General features: G+C 41.5%; 1 protein-coding gene and 1 long non-coding RNA gene across 3 annotated transcripts in view; one reads left to right on the plus strand and one right to left on the minus strand.

Annotated features, from left to right (window-relative positions):
- KLHL29 (kelch like family member 29) overlaps nt 1–23,978 on the minus strand; it is a 403,476-nt gene that overhangs the window by 313,617 nt on the left and 65,881 nt on the right. For both annotated transcript variants that reach the window (XM_048938075.1, XM_048938077.1), the window contains exon 2: nt 19,403–19,509. The gene's annotated coding sequence lies outside the window, so the exon portion shown is untranslated. The remainder of the gene's footprint in view (nt 1–19,402; nt 19,510–23,978) is intronic.
- LOC125690115 (uncharacterized) overlaps nt 830–23,978 on the plus strand; it is a 122,715-nt gene continuing 99,566 nt past the window's right edge. Inside the window, exons 1-2 of the long non-coding RNA XR_007375505.1 lie at nt 830–1,455; nt 14,386–14,496. This is a non-coding gene — a long non-coding RNA (uncharacterized LOC125690115). The remainder of the gene's footprint in view (nt 1,456–14,385; nt 14,497–23,978) is intronic.

A 23,978-nucleotide genomic window follows, 5' to 3' on the forward strand; every position in this document is an offset into this window, starting at 1 on the left:
AGGCAAAAAGCAATTACATACTCTGACACTGTGGGTGACTTTTTTCTCTTCTGCGATTTGCTTCGTGTCTTATCTCATATTCTGTAAGCACTTGTTACCGTGTTTTAACTGTATAGAATAGAAAGAGGAAGGGAATAATAAAAAAAAAAGCATAAAACAAATAAAAGTGCAGCAATAAATGCAGGGATAGGTAGGCAGTTACTGGTGGAGAGAAAAGAAAATTTGTACTCATCTACGAAGAAGGAACATACATGAGCTAGGAAAAGTTGGACGACCAAAAGAAAAGAAATTACAGTTAACAGATTTCTTTCAGATCACTTGTGACCTGAGCAATTCTAGTAGTAACAACTAACGTTATTCACTGTGGATATACTGGGAGAAAAAGATGATAAAACAAAGGCAGAGAAGCACAGAAAAAATATCTTCAGAAGGTACATTTTTCATGTTCTCATTCCACTCAGAAACAGCAGAAACATACGGTCTATTAAAGACTGTTTAAACAGCCAATTTTAAGAATTCAGTCGAAGAACTGAGTACAAAGAAATGCAGAGGGGGGGAACAGTGCAGCAGTTCTCCCTCCCCATCAGTCTACAAAACAAACACACCCCAAATAACAGATCAGTTGCATTCGTCCTATTGCAGTTTTCATAAGGCTTATTGTTTGGATTAATTTAATGAAAAGATGGTCCAGACGATTATTATCTCAGCAAGAGGAAATCTGTGTAGACAACTATAACAGACTGCTATAATCGATACATCTTATCTCTTAACTGAAGGCACATCTAAAGGAAGAGGATAAAATAACTCCATTTCGCTAACCATCAAAAAAGTTGGCATCTTCCAACCATGGCCGCAGGCTGTCCAGTCTGCCAACTTTTGGTAATCAATTCCCTTCTGTGAACATGTCCACTTGAGCTGGAAAATATACCATCAAAGTATGCTACAAGGACAGCTTAGTCATCACCTAGGTAATGGAGGTGGCATTATTTTACCACCAAGCATCAGGCTGCAGCTCATGCAGTCCGGGCTCCATTCCCAATACCGCCATAAATTCTATTGGGGAAACGTAGTGCTTGCCTCCATCTAAAAGGCCAATGTCATCCCCAGTTGGTAAGGATTATATAAATAGCTAAGTAGGATGAAATGAGAGGGTTTTAGGAAATATACAAAATAGCTCAGGGTTTGAAGTTCAGCTGACTATAGAGCTCTGCTCTCAAGCCAGAAGCAGCAAGACTTCTATGGAAACCTTCCTGAGAGCTACTTTTGGATTAGAAATATTCTTCAAGACTCTTTAGGAACATAAATCAGTGCTGCTGAACTGCACACTTCTATGGTATGGCACCAACTCTTTGAAAGGGCAGATAACAGCAGGACAAGGGGAAATGGTTTGAAGTTGAGGGAGGGAAGATTGAGGTTGGATGTCAGGGGGAAGTTCTTTACAGAGAGAGTGGTGAGGTGCTGGAACAGCTGCCCAGAGAGGCTGTGGATGCCCCGTCCCTAGAAGTGTTCAAGGCCAGGTTGGATGGGGCCTTGAGAAGCCTGGGCTGCTATGAAATGGGGAGGTTGGTGGCCCTGCATGTGGCAGGGGGTTGGAGCTTCATGATCCTTGAGGTCCTTTCCAACCCTGGCCATTCTGTGATTCTGTGAAGTCTGAACTGAATTTCATTGGCTGAGAACAAATATTTCCATGAGCAGACACTTCTAAATTAGGGTTTTTTGTTTTGTTCTTTTAAATTACATTTGTCCATACACTTTTTATTCTAATTCTACGCAGCCACAACTGAATGCTTTTTAGTATTGTGCAAGAATATAAACAGAATAACAAATCCAGACGCTGCCCAGCAGATGAATGTTTTTAATAGAAAAACAAAAACATCAGAAAAAAAGGTTAAGTGATTTGAGCAAGGTCAGAGAAGCAAGCCACTGGCAAAGCTACAAGTGAAGTCAAGCACATGTTCTCACCTGTGAATTTCAGAGTTCGAGGCTAATGACTTAGCCAAAAGACCTCCTTGTGTCTCTTAGGTATCTTCATATCTACATACACACTGCAGCCTCACAAATAAATAGATCTGCTAAACTGGAATTACAACACTCAGGTTCAATATCTGAGTGGAAAGCTGTTCCAGTAACTAGAAAACCAGCCACTGAAGGCGAAACGAGGCTCAGATCTATTCCTTTTCCAACAGCCTTTAAGGCACATCCCAAATTATGGCAAGTTAGGTATCCAGTCAGATTTCATCAGTCTGACTCAGTTGCATCTCTGAAATAGAGACAGCAATCCACTATCCATGGGTTAGATTTTACAGGAGGTGAAGACTAACGTACCAGTTTAATACGATTGCTCTGGAGGACAGCTACTCTGATTGTGGCCATATAAGGTAGAAGCAACACATATAAAAGCTAAAACAGAAACACAGTCCTTGTAGATTGGCATAGCCATCCTCTCTACTCACTTTCAGTTTAGAAGAACACAGAAGAGACACTATAAAGCAACAGAAGCAGCCATTGGTTGTCTTCACCTCCAGCCATCACCAGCACCAATTTCAAGTGCTTTCTGTACTTTCTACACACACACACCCCAGAGGCATTTGCTGTTAAGTAAGCATAAGCAATGGGAGAGCAGACATGCTCCTTCCTGAGCTCACCATTCATGCTGGCGAAGTTTCAGAGTTCTCCAGCCCAAACAAACTCTTCAACACGTTTTAATAAAAAACCATCCTCATAGCCAAGGATCTGCCCTGAGCCAGCAGTAATTAAAATTAATCATTCACAATTATTTTCATGGGCATGTTCAAAAAGAGACACGGGCAGCTTGCAGAATCCTCAAAGTTGACAGACCTTGAAATAGGCTGTGGTCAGGTACAGCACGTTCCTGGGTTTCAAGCAGTTAAAAACATGCTTTGCATATCTATTCACTGCCCTGCTCGCAGCATCTGCAGCGCTGACATTCAGAGGCACCTCATTTCTGCAGTCCAACACCTGAGCTGACATCAGTGTATCACTTCGGGGACTGATAAGAAAATAAATCTTTAAGTTAAAGATTACTATGTCCATAATGACAGAAAATTAGTGCTACCCAGCTGGGATTTATCATAGAATCATAGAATGGCCTGGATTGAAAAGGATCTCAGTGATCTAGTTCCAATCCCCTGCTATGTGCAGGTCACCAACCAGCAGACCAGGCTGCCCAGAGCCACATCCAGCCTGGCCTTGAATGCCTGCAGGGATGGGGCATCCACAGCCTCCTTGGGCAACCTGTTCCAGTGCCTCACCACCCTTTGGGTGAAAAACTTCCTCCTAAGATCCAGCCTAAACCTCCCTTGTCTCAGTTTAAAGCCATTCCCCCCTGTCCTCTCACTATCCGCCTTCATAAACAGTTGTTAGGGCCACACCAGCGTTAATATTTCTTATTCTGTTAATATTTGTTATTCTGCTTCTAAACTTGAGATTCTCCCCATTTTCTACACGCTTATATTAAGTGTTTAATCACCGTCTTCTTCCTTTTCAGCTTCACCAGTCACTACTTCTGCTATTTTGAGGGAGGTGAAGAGATTTCTAAAGCACACAGCATCCTGAAGGTTACCACTTTCCAAGCTTCAAAACTATTGAAGAAATTGCAGCAATAGAAGAATGAATAAAATTTGATGCAAGGGATTAAGACTGTCACCTTCTGGAAAACTACTTATTTATACAAGCAATTTTTAGGGACTAAGCATCTACTATTCGTGATAGCAGCCTTGATCAATTCCATCCCTTTGAAACTTATCGTAAAATGTAAGAGTGCACGTCTTACATATATATAAAATCAACATTTGCAGGCACTGTATAGGACCAAGATTGTAACCATTGCAGAGAGAAAGCAATCTCACACCTAACAGATTGCAGATCCCTAGGTATCAACCTGCACACCACTCCTTCCTTCCCATCAGCCGGAATATTGATTTTACAATACATACCGGGGGAAGGAAAAAAAAGATTGCAGAAGCTACACTGAAGGAGGAATATGATAATGGTATCGCTGGCCACCCACCACACATGTTCTGTAATTGGAACTCAACAATGGAATGGAAAGGAAGAGGTGATGGAGGATCCAACTTTTCACATTAATCAACTCTCAGCGTGATTTTTAGTTGTAAGACTTCAAAGAAACATATATTCCCTCTTTACTGAAGTAGACAAACACCTGATAAATATGTTTTCCTTTTTATCTTTATAATCTAGAGTGATTTTCTATACTGTGTGTAGGTAAGACGCTGTGCAGGAAACAGCTGTGCAGAGCACTGCCTGGGGAGGGAACAGTTACAAAGCACTTCAGAGATTCCAGGCAGGGTTCAGGAAACATCTCTTGAAGAAATGTAGCCAGGGAAGGGGAAGTAAGCAGTATAAAACAACTGCAGCACTCAAGTTCAGAAGTTTCCACTGCAGTCGCTAACACTGCAGTTAGTTTGAAGACATCACTCCAGATTTCTGTGTTTTTATCCAAGGCACCAACATTTTCCTCAGCTCTGGATTTACCTGCCTCCCACAGTTCCTTTCTGTTGGTCACCACAATTTTCAGTCCCAGCCTTTTCCTGTACCCCTCCTGCAAGCCAGCTTACCACTGAAAATGGCAATACAATGAATTTCAGGATGCTAAAATTCGGGGCTCCCCTCTCTTCAGCCTCTGCACCATGAACACTGCAGCTGCATCCAGGCTTATGGAGGTATAACTTCAGACCTGGGATGAACATTACCAGCGCCCACAGCAGCTCTCCCTCCATCCCCTCCTTCCACATCTATGAACATCTGCAGCTCAGAAGAGCAACCAGCATGCCAGCTGCCTTCTGCAGCCACTTCACCACGAAGCCTACTTCTGTCTTGCACAGCTTCTGTGATTTTTGCCCCCTTCAAAGTTTTGGAGGTAATTAGAAGAATGAGCTCAAAGGTGTGCACGGAGAAAAAGGCATGGAGGTCTCAGAAGGTGAGGGACAGAGTTCCGTTTTGCTACTTTAAACAATGTACAACTTTGCATTTTCGCTCCCATTTTAAGTACAAAAGCAGCATTCTTGCCAGAGCTGATACGGCCTTAGCATATAAGCAAGTCTGGGAGCACAGAAAGAACAACTCTCTTTTACTAGTCCAGTCACCAGAGGAAAATAGCTGACCTTTCAGACACAGAAGACTACAGAAATGGTATTTTTACAAAGTGGAGACCATTGGTCTAGGCATACATACACAAATCTACTTGTACATAAACACGTAAAACCTTCCTACCTTGCTTTAAAATCTGAGTCTTCTTGAAGCTTGCACTGCCAGTAACAAATGCAGCTGTTTTGGTTGGGGAAAGAAAAACACAGCTGAGAAAAATACTGTGGAAAGACATTAGCAGCAGAAGACAAAGTTTCCTATTACCTACTGTAATTATGGAGAAGTGTTATTTTTTATTCTGTCTCTGCCTAACTCCTCCATTCTTTTTCCATCAGCCTTAAAAAATGATTTTAGGATTTAAACCAAATAGGGTCATTTGAAGGGGGACTGCATGCTTCTGGCCAAAGCCTTCCCTGCTCCTCCCCAGGGGGAAAGAATAAACAAGCAGAAATCAAGCAGCAACAACAAAAGAGAAGTGGAGTTCTTCAGTTCTCCCTTTCCCCCTTCCCTAATGCTAATACAGTGCAGTTCTTTGCAGAGACTGTAAACACCCACACAACTTTCCAGGTGGGGAAAAATACACTGAGTACATAATTTCTTTAGTCTTTCTTTAGGAATTTCTTTAGTCTTTCTTCTTTCAGTGGCAAGATATAAGATCTGGACAAACATACGGAACCTTTGGCAGAAGGGAAAGAAGGTTTGGGGCACTGCAAGGCTCTGATGGCTGTGGTGTCTTTCCCTGTGTACCAACCAGTCTGCATAACCTAATAGCATTAGCTTACTAACATATATTAATAGGTATAAGGGGAGGGAGAGGGAGGGGCAAGAAAGCCACTGGAACGTATTCCACCTACGCTCCGTGCTACTCATGATAAACTCGGGTAGAAGGAAATCTTTTTTTCTCCTGGTTAGGATGTGGTGGAGGAAAGCATTTATTTACACATTTTTTCTGGAAATCATCATATAAAAAACCTAACAGTAATCACTGCATTTATCAATCCACGGCAAGAAAAGAGAAAGTGGGAAAGAGAAACCTAGTCGGGAAGTGCCACAACATCTTACAGCTGGTAGTTTCAGAGTGATAAATATAATGCTGGTCTCAGACTGCTAGAAGGATTTAGAGGTAGCTGTAAAACACCAAGTGCAGTTAACAGTTGGTGTTGGGTCTGGTGCTAGGATTAAAAAGCACTGCTAATCACAAGCAATGTAAAAAGATTAAGGGTTGCCAGTAAGGTTTTTAGGAGCATGTATGTGTAGAAATTCACTGTGGGATTAAAATTCCTCACGTTGGGGGAAAAAAAGAAAGAAAAAAAAGGAATTTAAAAAAGGGGTGATAGATCATAAATGCAGCAGCCAGTTTCACTTTCACTGTCCAGAACCCATTCCCAAGGATTAGAGATTTATGATTGGAAATGAAAAACGTATGCCATGGCTTACTGTGAAGGATCTTGGAGGGTTTTAGTGAGGAGAAGCAAGCATTTGTATTCTGAGACTTAGGAATTAACTACACTACTAAAACCTATTAAAACACTGGGCTTTGGGAAAGAGATTTTGCTTACCAAAAACCTGCATGAAGACAGTGGAGTCACAGCTTCTGAAAGGTACTGTAACACAAATCATGATGGCATCCAGTATCTGCATCCTTTCGGTAAGAAGAACAAAGTGACACCTTCATTTCCTGGCTCCCGGCTGTTTTAGATTTACCTGCGTGATCTATTTCTATTGCTACTTGTCAAGGACAAGTTAACCTCCCCATATAAAATATTCAAATTGGTGTAAGAGAACCCCCTGCCCCCAGAAGGATAAAGTAATAATAAAAAATCCAGCTTCCTAAAACCTCAACATAAGTATCTTTTAAAGCCTAGATTTGAATTTTGGATGGATTTTTTTTCTTAAACAAGGCACTTAAGGCAATGCATCACAAGGTGTGATTCCCTGCCTCGCCTGTGACACTGAGCTCCATCAGCAGCGATCACACAGTTCATTGCTGTCACCCTCAGCCACCACCACCCTGATCTGGAGGGCAGGTTGTACAGTGATGGACAGCCAGCAACTGCTTAGCATCGAGGCCAACTAAAATTTGCCTCCCTCCAGAAGTGTTGCAAATATATCCAAAGATTCAGAGCAAAATTCTATTTCAGCCACGTGATGAATGTTCTCTTAACAGGATACCCCATCCCTGATGGTGTATCAACACCAGGCTGGATGGCAGTCCTGCCCATGGCAGAGGGGTTGGGACTGGATAATGGCCAGAGAAGGGCAATGAAACTGGTGAGGGGTCTGGAGCACAAGTCTTACGAGGAGCAGTTGAGGGAGCTGGGATTGTTCAGTCTGGAGAAGAGGAGGCTCAGGGGAGACCTCATTGCACTCTACAACTTCCTGAAGGGAGGCTGTGATAAGGAGGTGTTTGGCCTCTTCTCTCAGGCAACGACCCGAGGGAATGGCAAGAAGTTATACCAGAGGAGGTTTAGGTTGGACATGAGGAAGAACTTTTTCTCTCAGAGTGGTCAGGCACTGGAATGGCTGCCCAGGGAGGTGGTGGAGTCGCCGTCCCTGACAGTGCTCAAAAGGCATCTGGATGAGCAGCTACAAGACATGGTTTGGTGCTTGTGGTAGAAAGGTGATGGGTGGATGGTTGGACTAGATGATCTTGTAGGTCCTTTCCAAATTTGTGTTTCTTTGACTCTATGAATCTTTAAGGTCCCTTCTAACCTAAGCCATTCTATGGCTCTTTCTCTATGGCAAATCTTTTTCTAGGCACCATGAGTTCAAATGCTGACTCACACCAACCTTCTTTCACACACTAATTTACCTTCAATAAATCTGAATGTTGCTGTTCAGGTGGCTAGGGAATAGCTTGGGATAAGACTGTTCCATCACATTCATCTCACACTCCTTTCAGCCACGTGCTCCTGGAGCATGTCTGGATTTTCAGAATCCATAAGATTCCACTTCCCTTCTGTTCCCCTCAAGAGAGTGTTTCTTCCAGATGCCTGTAGCAGAAGCAGAAATCACCATCTTGCAAGAGTTATAAAACACTCATATTAAATAATAGAGGTGAAAGCACTGTGTATGATTTCTGCAGAATTCTTTTCAGAAGAACAGACAAATTTATTCACTGCATTATGGAACAGTTTGAGAAAACAAGATCATACAATGTACAGTGCCTCTATTTAAATTGTTTCATTTCTATTCATGAGTGCACTGATTAGATACGCCGAAAATATCATCAGTAAGAAATAAATAATTCTGCCAAATTAATAGCTGTTGATTTCTTTTTACCTGAAAATGTAAGCGGCATCTCATTCACACTAGACAAAGCTGCTGTAATTTGGATACACGAGTCTTGTTGGTTCAAGTCTACACAGCACACCCAGACAGGTATTCATCTGTATTTCCTTAATAATAAACAACTTCTTTCAAAATGCCAAGCTGTTTAGTGAGTTAAGATTACCTAATACATGCTCTGCTTGGAGAGGTTTAGGAGTGGGTTGGTTTTTGTATCTGTTGTCTTCTCCAAACAGTAGGTTGAGAGAAACAAATTGCTCCAAATGCAGAACTTGGTGTAGAAACCAATGTTAGGGAATAGAGGCAAACTTGCTGTATGAGACAGAATTGATCTCAAGCTCACCAAATGCTCTTTATTTAATAACATCTTTCTGCCTCAGAAATAAACCAGCCAGAAGCAATCACGGCTAGCAACATTAGATAATGGGAGCTATTAACCAGCCCCAAAATGAGGGCTCTCCAGTACCTCAACTCCCTGTGTTTTTCAGGGGAAACATGGGAACGGATAGATATGTGTAAACGGAGCAGAAGGTATTATTTATCATGAGGATCACACTAATACTTTGCATGTTTAAAAAAAATATATATAAAGACACAGCTAACGTGCTTTAAAATAAAATACTGCAGAATGATGAATGCACTGTATCTGTTGAGCTCACAAACCTACGAGAAACGTTCCATGTTTTTGAGAAATTCATCTAGTTTGAACTGACAATGAATTATTCTTCTAGAAATCAAATGTAATTGCTTTAACATTTCAAAAAAAAATAAATCTAAATGCGCAGCCGAATACCTTCGGAGCACCCAGTTTGCAAAGCAGCCAAGTGATACACCTCCAAGAGCTCCTGTTAGCTCCTGCAGGCGAGACAGATCAAGGAAATGCTGAGTGGAGGTGCAATGTGACAGTTATTAGCAAAACAGGAGTAATTTGACAGAGAAAAAAAAAATCTGACAAAATCTCAGTTCTCAGCAACAGATTTTGAAAGCCTATTTGCACATAAATTGGAAGAAAACAATTCTTGCATTAGAAACTGATGAAGATGAAACAATGTATCCCAAATCCTAACGTATTTGAAATTATTTTCTTTGATTCAAAGCCGATAATCCTATAACAGGCAGTAACTAAATAGTAGCTTATCAGACTTGCTCTGCATGTTGAAGAGACTGCACAGCCAGATCCTGATTTGGGGCCACTCTAATATCAGAATAACTGGATTTACTGCTGTATTCACACCTTTGTTTTTGCCATCTGAAACGGCTGCAGCACGCAGTGCATTTGGCTGTGTTTTAAGCCTTAGCAGCATAAATATCCCCTTGTGTACCGTATACTTCACCACTTCTTGCTTCCCATAAATCAAGCCTAGAACCAATCATCTTTTTGTGTTAGACATTAATGGCAACTCCATTATTCAAATCCAGCCTGTGCAGCTTTGCCTTTCACGGGGACGTACAGCAGCTCACAAGCAGGCTTACAGCTGAGCAAGGAGCCATTCCGATCTGCTCGCGGTCTTCCTACACCTCTGTCGCCAGCAGAGATGAGGTGCCCTGCATCTTTCAATGTGTCGGTGCAAAAGGCTTTTTGAAAACTTCTATGAGGTGTAACAAAGTGAAATAATTGGGAAGGCATTTTGCACTCTTGCAGGAACTGCAGCTTTGTGTCACTGTAAACACTGTCTACATGTTTTAGCTCAATAACTCTGCTTACCTGTACGTGTTCTTCGCCGCATTACAATTAGACGCATAGGCAAAGAGACCTTTGGTGTCATTAAATTAAATTCCTCTACAAACACACAGAGATTTTATGGACTGTTGTCTTTTCTGCTTGCTGCTACATTTCCACGTCCAGTGCAGAACACAGTAACAGTTGCAGGTACCTTCCCCTGTTTACAGTACCCACCAAGAACGATTCCAAAACCAAATAAAACAACTCGGCTATGATTTAAGCAGCACAAACTGTTCTCCCATGGGGTTTCTTTTTTTTCTCTCCTCTTTCCCTCATCTCTCAGTTCAGGAGGATAGGGAACATGAAAACTAAATGGATTTATGCTTAAATAATTCATCTTTTCAGGCACATCAAACCAAGCACTAAAGTTCATCCACAGGGCTAGCAGCATTTAGCTGATTCCAGTGGTATTTTAAGCAGGATTCTGGAGAGCTAGTTGCAAAAGGTTGGGAGGAAATACTGAACAGCTGTGTTGCTGTGCAGTTCGGGACCACGTGCTGTAACCCTACCTAGTCTTGTTGAGGACATCTGATGGGGACGTGGCACCAGCTGTGCCCAACACCGCTGCGTTTCAGAGACCCGCTCCTGAACAAGAGATGCTTTGTGAGCAGGGTGAGCTTTGGCACATCCAGGGAAGCCTCAGAATTACAAACGCCGAGCATCGCTTTCCTGCCAAGTGGTAACAAAATATGTGGCAACATAAAGCGTCTTTAGGAGAGCTGCTCCCGTAGGGCACACATCCGAGCTCACTCACTTCAGCCTAGGAGCCAAGCTGCCTCAAAGTAAGGTTCTGTGGGGGTTGGAACTGAAGCCATGGTAGCAACTTGCCTCCTCTTCAAGCACAGGAGGAAAAACAGAAGGTTTCCTTTGTATATTTCCAAACATCCTTTGAAGGAATGATGATGGGTTTACTAATGCAGAAAATCAAGTGATATTCCTCTGTAACCTTTGCTACACTTGCTCTTGAAGTCATGTTTATTGTGCTAACTAAACTGTACCACATTCTTGCAGCTAAGGAGGAAAAAAATAAATCTGTTTTGCTTCTTGCTCTCTTTTTATTCTCTTAAAACCCAGATACTCTCCAATTCCTACTATTAACTGCTTGCTTTAACAACACAAGAGGCTGTCTCTCTGCACAAGAGGTGTCTCTCTGCTGCACATGGCTATCAACGTGCTAGAAGAGTCTGCAAAAAAGAGCGAGGAAAATCGGGCTTTCCCACAACTGAGATCTGTTCCTGTGATTTATACCCAGAACCTATTGTTGTCCAGACTAAATCAGACAAAGCAGTAAAGAAAAGTAATTAGATTTCAGGATGTAATGACATCTGACGAGAATTTCAGCAACGTTGCTTGGCCCGTGTGGGAAACAATTGGTCAAAGTGAAGAAAACATTTTGCCACATGGAAAACTTTAAGTGGGTTAGTAACCTGGTACTGTACCAGAGATGAATTTTTCCAGTCAGGTTTATATCTTCAAATTCACTGAAGTGGAGATTTATTGCAGCAAAGACAGAGAAAACCACTGGAGGAATGTGCTGGAAGTGGAGCGGGACAAAAGGAAAACAAACAAAGAAAATACAATATTCTTGGATTTGCAGTGGCTTAACTGAAATGCCTTTGTGTTTCTAGTCTAAATTAACATGGCTCATAATACTACTATCTAAGCCACAAAAAAACACAAGATTTGGTAAAATGTTATGTTTTGCAGAATATGTTTTGGGCAAATCTCATTAGAAATAGCTTGAAATACCTTTAAGAAGCATCGTCATGAAGACACGTTTATTTCTTGTGGTTTAATTTGAGACCTTCAGCAGAAAGCAATGTCACTGCAAGCAGTGATGGCTTCAAGCCACTGCTTATGCAGTGGAAGACCTCTTTAAATCAAGCATGTTTAAAAACGTCCTTGTTCTAACTTGGGTGTACTGGGCAGCCCATCACAAATTTATGTCCTCACGCTTTGTAGAGTAATGATGTTCATATACCCACAAAGCTGTCTGTGAACAACACAGACTCTTCCACTTGGCTAATCTTCCCACATAAAAGTTAAGTGCCTCATACTCCCTGTGTGTGAAAGCCACTCTAAACCAAAATGGACAACTTTTTCTGTCTGTAACATATGCATATGAACACATGCAGGATAAGAAAACATGCTTTAATTGATTCTGACCAACCACCATTAAAAAGCAACAGCAACAAAAACCTAAAAACACAAAGAACCACCAGACCATAGTCTACCATCATTAAAAAAAATAAAATAAAAAATGCTTACAGTAATGCCTATTGAATTGCAAGTCCTGACCTTGGGAGATCTGGAGAACAGCATTCGTTTCCTTCCTTCAAGAAGCAGACACTGTAACCCTTTTTTCAAAGTTTTGTACTGAAATTGTTCTTACCCCAGCCAAGCTGACAGCGTTGCTGTGGAGAAGCTTGCTTCCAGGGGAAGTGGAATGTAAAAACAAAGTTGCTTTGACCTTAACAATAATCCTGTTTGCATATTACAATATATTTTCCTACCATAACAAGGCAAAGTCCCTTGTGTTCCGGTCAGAAAAAGTCATCTTCCAGTAAAAGCACATTGTGATCAATAACATTTTCTTAATATATTATATTATCTCTCACTAAAACACTTTTTCATTTGGCATTTCAGGCTGCCTAGTAGGGGAAATTCATGACAAAACTCAAGATGGCAAATGAGATACTGCAAATTAATTCCATCTTTTCGTTCGTGAACATTTGACAAGCCTGTGTCGTCTGACTTCACCAGAAGCTTTCTCAGCTTTCAAATATACATGAAACAGAAGAATCTGCTCCACTACCATACACCAATCTTCACTTCAGCCTGCATAATTTTGTGTTGAAATATGCTGTAGATTAAACAGCAAACTTTGAGACCAGAATTGGTAGGGCTTAATTTAAATATTAGTTTAGGAAACAGACTCAGAAGTCCACAATAGCAATTGTGAAATTGTATTTTAAAGTTACAGCCCAGAGACTGACACAGTACAGGAATCCTCCACAGCTGAATCTGTTTTTGCTACTGAGCCATCTGCAATCTGGTCCTGAAAAAGACTATGCAATGAAAAAGCCAATTTGGTGCTGGCCAAGTTTGAAGAGAGCTGTGACATGATGGGCATTACAGGGAAGCAGAGGAAGTTCTTCACAGAGAGAGTGGTGAGGTGCTGGAACAGCTTCTCAGAGAGGCTGTGGATGCCCCATCCGTGGAGGTGTTCAAGGCCAGGTTGAATGGGGCTCTGGGCAGCGTGGTCTGGTACCAGATCTGGAGGTTGGTGGCCCTGCCTGCAGCAGGGGAGTTGGAAGGTGATGATCTCTGGGGTTCCTTCCAACCTAAGTCATTCTATGATTCTACAAAGTACTTCCCTACTTGTGGGTCTGAAATTGCTTTTGCTATGAGGAGTAGCAACTTTATTCCCCTCTCACAGTTTACATCCCGCAGGCTGAAGTGAAGACCCAGTGGCACAGCCAGGGGCAGAGCCCATGTTCCTGCTTTCCTAGATGCAACTGAATTAAGGAAAGTTGTCAGTGTTCAGCTTGGTCCAAAGAGGCATGATCCTTCAAAAAAGGCTTGGGTGCATGCAGGGTATTATCAGTAGGGTGGCTTAAACACAGCCGATCTCTGTAGGATTAGGTGCAGAATCACTGCCAGTACTAATATTTCAGCATAAGGAATAAAAGGCAGGTAAGTGATGAATATTCACGCTGTGGGAATGCTCTGTATATGAATTCTGTAACAGAAGCATGCAAAGGCTGTACCCATACACTGCAGAATTTACCAACTAATAGCCCAATTAAAGAAGTACTTCAGTATGTGCCTTGCTTTAAGCTCACGTTGTAGTCAGCTCTTGTTGACTAAACACATTCGATTTCGTTACGCCAAGATTCAAATTGAAAACAATATTTAAAAAAGTGAGGAAAAATGGATGGAAATGTAATTTACATCCACAAATCCCAACACCTCATTAGGTCTCAACCGTGTAAAGGGCCAAAAAACACATCTACCTAAGAAGTCATTCATCAGAGATCAACATCTTGTTTAATTGTGGAAGACGTGCAGGAGAGATGCATGGAACTCAGTTGCTGGAACAAATCCAAGAAGTACTTAGATACATTAGGGGAATCAACTCTTTGAAAGGGTTGATAACTGCAGGACAAGGGGAAATGGTTTGAAGTTGAGGGAGGGAAGCTTTAGGTTGGATGTCGGTGGAAGTTCTTTACAGAGAGAGTGGTGAGGTGCTGGAACAGCTGCCCAGAGAGGCTGTGGATGCCCCGTCCATCCCTGGAGGTGTTCAAGGCCAGGTTGGATGGGGCCCTGGGCAGCCTGGGCTGCTATGAAATGTGGAGGTTGGTGGCCCTGCATGTGGCAGGGGGTTGGAGCTTCATGATCCTTCAGGTCCCTTCCAACCCTGGCCAAACTAGGTGGGAAGAACGAAATAATCAAGATTTTGAAGGTGAGAAAAAAGTTTGGGATAATTTTTTTTTGTTTTGAAGCAAAATAATACAGAGAGTAAGCCTTCATGCAAATGAGCACTTACAAAATAGCCTTTCTAGGTGAGTAATTCCTTTCACGATTAATAAAATCTGCAATCTGAGCAACAATGTTCTGATGACTTCCTGCCATTCATAATTATCGCTCATCCTGGCACCAAAAACTCATTATTATTAGAGCTCACAAAAAAAAATATTTAACTACTTCTATGAAAAGACTTAATTTTTAAAAGAATCACAAGTTTTTAAGCTTTGTTTCTACTTCTAAGTCTTGAAAGTGAAAAAGGAGGGAGCCCTAGCAACCCTCACGTGTATCTCCTTCAGCTTCCAACAAGTGATGTGAATAAAAGCATCTAATTTATATGGTAACACAACACACTACAAAAGTATACTTTGGTTTAAAAGCAGCCTACTAAGAGTATGGAGTTAACATATCCCCATATAACTATGGGCGTGTGTTTTATACTATAAACATACATATTTTTGCCTTTTTTATAGCAGTTTTCTCCAAAGGAGCTAAAAGCATTTAACAGTTACTGTAGAACTAACAGCACTCTTGTGAATAAGAATATATAATCACTATTTTAATGGCATGGAAGCTTGGAGGCACAAAGGTGGATGTGGCAGAACAAAAACAATACCAAACTCTGAGCTCCGTGAGTAAATTCCAGCCTACCTGGCATGCATCATCTACAGGCGTAGAGGAACAGAGATATTTTTGTCAGTGCTTATAGAGATGTTAGCACTAACACTGCCTATGTCCCTCTCCATCCTGCACCCTGTCAGAGCAGCTAAATCAGAGCCACATTAGAAAGAATAAGTAAAAGTAAAAAAATAGAATAAAGAACAGATGCTAAATGGACTCAAAGAAACATACACGTTTCTATGTGTATGCCCTATGCACAGGTGCTTGACAAACATTATCTGAGCTCTTTATAAAGAGATCTCTCAGATCTCCCACTTTCAATGATGTGGTGGTCAACCAGTAAAGGGAGATGCAGCAGGCATGAGTTGCAATAAGGGAAAATCTAGTTAGATATGAGGAAGGAAAAATCAGTGAGTGCTTCACCAGTCAGCACAGTCTGCCCATGAAGGCTGCTGAGTCTCTATCCTCAGGGATACTCAGGACTCAACTGGACACAACCATAGCACTGAACAACCTGCTCCACTCTGTAGCTGGCCTGTTTTGAGCAGGAGGTTGACCAAAGTCCTCCCCTAACAAAGTTACTGTAGGAATATCATACAGATACAGATGAGGTTATTCCTAGGTTTCTTTGTTTCATCCCAAAGCTTATCAGAAATTCATACAAGAAGTATGACTCTGGACTTCCATGAGTAAAAACAACTACTTCATTCGGCTTGCTCTCTTCTGAAAACAGGGAATGGAACAGACTGCAATTGTTGCTTTAACCCACCGAAAGCTACAAAGAATGAAAAGCAAAACACAATCAAGGACCTAAACGTGTGTGGTCGTTAGAGGTCTTGGTTGAAGTTTACATACCTTCCTGACCCTCGTTCCTTGTAAGAAACACTCAGAAAACACTCAATCAAGTTGCTGTGCTGAGAGACCCGCTGCTGCTAAAATAACTGCATCATGGTAACAGCTCTCAACTTCTTCCTTTCATTTCAGATTCCTCTCTCTCCCCACACACACATTTTCATATGAGGTGCTGCATATGGTGAAAGCTGATTTAGTCTGAGCCAGGAACAACAGAGGTTAAATACTTCTCTAGTTAGAACACAGAGATTGCAACAGTACGTGATTGTCAAGCTGTATAGAGCTATACAGCCAACATGCATAAATACCTTCTACACTCTTCAGAAGAATAAGCAAGTTAAAATGTTTTAAGGGGGGCAGCTGAGCTAGGAACATCCTCAAATGGGTAAGATAGACAAGCATGCCACTCCTACGGGCAGCTCATTTCTAGAAACAAAGTGCACCCAAGAATCCAAGGCACTTTTGATCAGCTTCTCAACCCACAGCAGAAGCCTTGATGAGGTAGCCTGGACACAGAGGTCAGCTCATTTCCAACTACGTATGCCAACTACTTCTGATAATTAGCTCCAATAAAGAGAAGAGAGTTGTTGGTTGGGTAGTTTTGTCATTTTACCCTCCTGTCCCAAGTGGATCACAGACATGATACCAGAAATACCCACAGAAATACCATAATCTGATACAATAACAGTACAATAAGCTGATATTCAGCCTAAGACTATACTCAGCATTTTGTACTGATTTGAACTGTGCAATGCTGCAACATATCAAGCCAGATTTGCTAGATGTTCCCCACCACAGAAAGTGAATTAAACTGTCACTCATCACCATAAGACTTGCTCTAGTATAAGTACTTCTTCATCAGTTGGACAGTCTTGCTCTGAATTAAAAACAAAATGCTATGTTGCAAGTTAAAATCTTCATCCACTTTCCCATATGTTATTTTTTTCCTCTCTACTTTTCTCTTACCTATTTTCCACTCCGCTGTTTTCCCCCAGTTCAGTATGTTTAACCCTCTGTACTCCTCCTGCCTGCCTACTGCTTTCTTTTCTTGCCCTTCTCAGCAGATTTAAAGGAAGGAACTTGCTTTTGAGCTCCAGCCACCCTGGCTACACTGATAATTATGGTCTGAGCATCGAACTTCTGATGTCCTCCTGATCTTTTCTGTTGTCCATTTATAAATGAATGAGGCAGCAAAGCCTGCTGGAGTACAGCTCCCTTCTCCAAGGACCATCTGTTCAGTGTGTCAAGGCAAGGCTGGGGCAGAATCATTTGAGCTGGAAGGGGACCATAATAGGTCATCTAATCCAACTCCCCTGCAATGAACAAGGGCATCTCACAACATATACACCCCATGAAATGATAGGGAAAAATGACACTGTAACCATTGTGAGTGATACTAAAAAAAAAGTTATTTAGAGAACATTTGATTTTACTACAACTTCAAGACAATTACAGCTGTTGGTATATTCAGTTTTACAGCATTACAAACACATGCTGGAACAAAGAAGGAATATAAAATAAAAGCCTTATTCAAAATTCAGACTTGACTTCAAGTAACAATTTCATTTTTCTATTATTACATACACTATTTATGATATTGTATTGCTAGCACAGAGAAAGAGATTAAATAAACTTCCCTACACATACTTATACACACTCAAGCATACACACAATTTCCTGTTTTACCATGAACAAACTAATGATAGGAATTAAGAAGCATTTTTAAATTATCAAAGCTGCACTGAAATCTGTAAGCTAGTTGCTCAGGGAAATACACTTTATAAACAGTCTTCATGGGTGTACTACAAACCTATTGATGGGAAGAGGCTGCCAGAAAGGTTATGATCCAGATGTGCTGGGGATGCTGAGGTGCTCAGCAAGAAACATCGAGAGGGAACAGCAAGCAACACAACAACTGTTGTGTAGTGTGCAAGAAAGATTAAGCTGATTAAAATTAGAGAAGAAAAATAGAAAAGAGGACTTGGTGGTCTTGATGCAAATAGAAAGTGCACCACTCCTGGGCTGTGCCAGCAAGCCTGGGGGTGGTCCTACCCATCCATGTAACACTTGTGAGCTCTCCAGGATAGGTAGAGGGTATTGGTGGCTGGAGCACAAGGCATGAAGGAGGAAAGAGAGATCACACACACTATGGTTTCCAATTCCCAGTGGAACTCACGAGAGTGAGCCTATTCTTGAAAGTACGGAGAGATACAGGAAAAGAGCTACAATAATGAACATTCCAATGAGAGATGAGGAAAATACCCTTCATGATATCGTGAAACAGGAACAGGGGCCTGAAGAAGTGTTGGAATCTCCATTCTTGGAGATATTCAAAGCTGAAATGCGTGCAGCCCTAAGCAACCTGGGGGACGCTGCCCTGAGCAGGAGGTCAGACTGGATGATATCCAGAGGCACTTTTAAGCCTGAATTAACCAACAGTTCTAAATATCTAGTTGGCAGAAGCCAGAATGTGATCAAAGGATGCCAAGAGAGCTGTCATAAAGCATCAAGGGTCAGGCTTAGCTCTGCAAGGAGAAACACACAAAGAAGATTGGGAAAAGAAGCTAGGAAAGGAGTGATGATGAGTAAAGCAGCAGGCTGAAAGAGAAGGCAGCAACAGAGGATCAACACTGTAAGGAAGGACAAAAATAGACAACCCAAATCTGCATCCACCAAGTTACGCTTTCCCCTAGCAGCTGAAAGGTAAAAAGTCCTATGGGAGTTACTCAGTGATGAAGTCAGTATTTATGTTTCCTCTTTGATGTGCGTAATAGAACTGAGTAGGAGAGGAAATCAGTTCTCTCGTTTTTAGGAAAAACTAAGCAACCTTTAATCTGCTTCCTTTTTTTTTTTTTTTTATCTACACACACAGTTTTGCAAACTTCACTGGTATTTATAACGCGTTTATATAATAAAGAATGTTTCATTTGTAACACAAACATGTAAGTACATTTTGTAGCTTAAAACTCCAAGCAATCACAGCACTCAAAGTGGCTAACAGCCTTTTGCAGTTTTGTAGGATATAAACCTCTGAGCCTATGGAGACAAACTCCACTCCCTCTTGCAGCCACACAACCCAGTGTGGCTTGATCGGGTTTATAGCACTAGCATTCAGCCTTCTACATTCTTTTCCAGTGTAACACAGTTGCACATGCTCTGACAGGGATTTGCTGCAGTCACTGAATGCATAACCCAAACTCCGTTCATGTAAGACAGATAAAAGGAAAATTAAAATGCAAAAGGAAGAGATAACTGCACACTTACCCTATGATATCCAGAATGTGTATCAAAATCAGCCTCAGGTGTAATAGTCAGTAAACAGGACAGCAAATCCTTGCATTTAGCAGGAGGTTTCTGGGAAGCCAGATTACCTAGGAAGAGAAGAGGAGAATTACGTTAATACACAAAGATGAAGTCACCTAGGCTTTGTAGGAATAGCCTTTAAATGAGCTGGAGGAGAAGAAAGAAAAAAAACAGCTGCAGAATGGGAGATGGTACATGCCACCATGATCGGCATGGAGAATTTAATCCTCTGAAGGTGACAGAAATCTGCTATGAAGCATGGGGAGTTCGGTGCTGCTGGATTCTTAGGGTTTAGTAAAGAGCATCTAATACCCGTGATAACACAGTGTTAACCCTCTAATCAAGGACGTGGAGGAGAGCAGAAAGAGCACGATATTTTGCTTAATTAGTTGCTATCAAAGAGAGGACAAGTTCAAGCACTCCCAAGAATGAGGCAACACAAGATTATTTAAAAGTTTAATAGTGTTCTAAGTCTTTGGTAATGCAGGGTTTGCCCATGAAGTAAAAATAATCCCAAGAGATAAATTTAAAGAAATATATCTCATTTTAGTGCCCAGAATAAAATGACTACTCATTAAAGCAAAGCAGTTTTATACCTACGTTCTCCATCTCACATCTAATATATATGGGAGTAATCTCCATGACGGGAAGTGGATTGTAATCCTGCAAGAATGAAGTGCTGTCATTATCTGCAAATCAATAAACTATTTATTTATTTATTTTTAAGTCAGCATAACAGTCCCTATTGATTTCATGTTTTTAGCACTGGAGTTTCTGGCCCTATGAAGAAGATTCTTACAATGATGAGAGACACAGATGAATAAATGAGCTGAGACGAGCTAGTTCTAAGTTTCCGTTGTTCAAGGGAAGTTCACTGTAATCAGGGTTTCGTATCATCACAGAATGGCTTGGGTTGAAAAGGCCCACAGTGCTCATCCAGTTCCAACCCCCTGCTATGTGCAGGTCACCAACCAGCAGACCAGGCTGCCCAGAGCCACATCCAGCCTGGCCTTGAATGCCTGCAGGGATGGGGCATCCACAGCCTCCTTGGGCAACCTGTGCCAGTGCCTCACCACCCTCTGGGTGAACAACTTCCTCCTAAGATCTAACCTTAACCTCCTCTGTCTCAGTTTAAAACCACTTCAAAGAAACCAAAGTGTTTCTATTTCACAACCTCAGCTTAAGCTTATTTTGTTTTATACAAACATAATGTTTTGTGTAATTGCAACACTACATATTTTGCATTGTTAGAGCAATATACTTCACTTACCCTACCTGCAAGCTGTTGGAAGTTTATCACGCAAAACCTCTTGGAGGACACCTCCCTGACCTGCAAGTAAGTTATTACAGAGTATTTGCATGACTCTTGCTATGTTCAAATAGCCTGACCAAAAAAATAAAAGTAATAAACCATTTGCCTGTGAAAGTCCAAACCTGGCTGAACACTGAGGAGCTTATGGTTCAAAGGGATGGTGAAGGTGGCAAAGTAACAGGAAAAGAAGGACACCAAAGGGCGACACAACGCATCCAAGGTCATTTGAGTGTCTGTGAAGCCCTGAGTTCCATTGGGCCATGATAAATTCCTTCAGAAGAGTTTAATAGAACTGATAGATGCTTATATAATTCTGTAAATGAAGCATAAAGCAACTTTGGCTTGATGAGCTGATCAAATAGCTCGTGTTGTAACAAATGACCTGTAATACCTGTAATGAGAGCTGACTGCAGTTCATGATGTACCATTACAAAGAGAAGGAAAAAAGATAAAAGTTTGAAGTGGGGCCTGCTGACATCCCAAAAGAAATCTCTAAAAGCAAACAGACAAAATCATTTACAATTTTCAGTCCTCATTTCGTGCAGAAAAAGCAGATCCCTTCCCAAGCAGTAGCCAGCTGCAAGGTTAGTCTCTCAAAAATGCAAAGCATGATAACACAAGCAACAAGCACACGAAAGGACTGGGAAGGCACACAAAAAGAAGTGTCTAGACTACATTATCCTCATCATTCCTGTCTTCTCTGTCATACAGAGCTGCATTCTCCTCGTTAGCTGCTTTGTTTACAGGGTTAGACTCATTTTGGAGTTTAGGCTTTCCAAATAGTTGGTCTATTCATTTATATAATGCTGCTCAAACACATTGTTGAGACATTTTCAACGGAGTATTTCTGACTTTTGCGACACGCTTAAAGAATTCTGCTTGAACTGCCTGAAAAAGCTCCAACCAAAATAACAGCTTTTTTTTTTGCTTTTTTTTTTTGGTTTGGTTTGTTTTCCTGTTTTTCAGAAAGAGCACTGTTTTCATGGAGAAGTTTATGGAAAGGACAGAAAAAACTCAAGGGAGTAATTTCTCCTTTGCGTAGTGAATCACCACATCACAGTTATCCCATCCTCTTCAAGGGCAACACTGGGCCACAATAACGTGGAAGGTCTCCCAAGGGAAACATTCACTTCCCAAAGCCATCTCAGGACTTGTTCAAGAGCAAGCACTGACTATGCAGAACTGAAGAACCAAAAAAAACCCATAAAATAAAGTGGATTTGTGATAAGGAAGAGGACTAGTCTGATACACCAATGGCAGTTTTACATGAAGGAAATCTTTTTCTTTCCTACCTCAAAAGGGAAAGACATGAGGAACATCTACAAAGCGTGACTGTAGACTCTAGATGGCAGTGCCATAGGGAAAAGCGGAACAGACCTCACAGCTGGATACGGGATGTTTGAAGAAAGGCTCAGAAGGAAAATGGAGCAAGAAAGGGAATAATCCGTCACCATGAAAATGGTACACAAAGACAGGCTTAGGTTCAAAATCTGTTTCCTTACTCCTGGACACGCAGTCCCAAAGACGAGTCAAAATTATTACTTGGGACAACACAAAGAAAGGATTAATGGTCTTTACTGTTTAACATACATTATTTACTTTATTTACTAGGCTTTGGGTGCCTTCTCTACCCTGCTTTAGAAAAACCTGGCTGTTAATAGGACAGGATTTTGATCTTATCAAAACTTAACTGCAGTTCAAAGTGCGGGGCAGAGAGGAGAACACCTGTCAGTCAGCTCAGAACCACTAACATGAATACTGAAAGTAGAAGAGACAGACATACAGCAAGGAGCTTTAAACCAAGAGGTGTTCTCTTTTGTTTGCTAGCTTTGAAGATAAAGCCTCACTTCCCTGTATCAATATTTCATGAAGCTGAAGGCACCTTACAAAGGCCTACAGCAGCAGCCCAATTTATCCATTAGCAGCCTGATAACCTCGAAATGGACAAATCATAAATCCTATGCAGCACCTAAGCTTCTGAATTAAAATGACCAGAGGTAACCTGTTGGAAACCCCACATTTACTTCAGATACTCCATCATTGTAGCAACTTCCATGATGTCAGCAGCTCGTCCTTTGGGGTAGAACTACCAGGAGGCCACATAGTATATGAAACTGGTGTGAACTCACCTGCCCTGACAGAAGCTTCTTCATGAACAAATGTAACAATCAGAGATGCCTTAGGCTTAAAAGACCTAGGTAACGAAAAGCAAGCTTGGATCTTCTGTAGAAAGAAACTGTACCACTGGCCCCATCCTCTTGACTTTCCACCTGTTAGATGGCTGTAAGCGTTGATAAGATCCATCTCAACCTTCTGCTCTCCAAGCTGAACAGTCCCAGGGCTCTCAGCCTTTCCTCACAATGAAGATGCCCAGGCCCCCAAACTTTTTTTTGTGGCTTTCCACAAGACTCTTTCTTACCAGATCCTTTTCTTTCTTGAACTGAAGAGAACTGGACCCATTACTTCAGATGTGACCTCACCAGGGCGAAGTAGAGGGGGATGTGGCTGACCTTCTGGCTCATATCACTGGAGGCAGTTAAGGAAAGTCTGTCACTGTTTGGTTGGCCTGGCTTATTACCCAGTTGGTTGCAACGGTGCCATTTCGGACCCCACTCTCCAAGCCTTTCAGTTTAAATCCTGCCTCATCACACTTGAGCTTTAAGAAGTGAATTGTAAGTTTCCAAATGCCAAAGAGCCGTAAGGGACAGAATGACTTCGCATTATACCAAGTTAAAACAGTTTTCTTATGCAGCAAAACTGTCTTTTGGAGCTTTGCTGTTACAGATGCCCTATAAAGAAGGGCAATAGAGCAGACCAGCATATCAACCAAGAGCTGCATAAGGTGTGGGAAGTGTATAGATCTAAACAGCATCCTCATGATATAAAGCAAACAGCAACATTCGGCAACTCAATACTGTAATGAAAGGAAACTTGGAAAAATCAAATAGCCTTCCTGGGGCAAATAAGAGATCTGCCTTACTTTGTGCAGCATCTATAGAACTGGGAAAATAAGAAAGCAAGCAGGAGAGCATTAGCAAGCACTTGTCTACCATGATACAACTGCCATGAGCATGTCAAACAGCTTCCAAAATACAGGGAAAAGTAGAGTGAAAGACAAAAACTTCAGGGCAATGTTAATGGTTTTGAGTAACAACTGGCAAAATTAAGGGTTCAAGAAGAATGTTTTCCTTGCTGAAGCAGTAGGCTTTTTGGTGCAGAAAGACA

Source organism: Lagopus muta, chromosome 2, assembly GCF_023343835.1.
Source record: "Lagopus muta isolate bLagMut1 chromosome 2, bLagMut1 primary, whole genome shotgun sequence".
NCBI lineage: Eukaryota > Metazoa > Chordata > Aves > Galliformes > Phasianidae > Lagopus > Lagopus muta.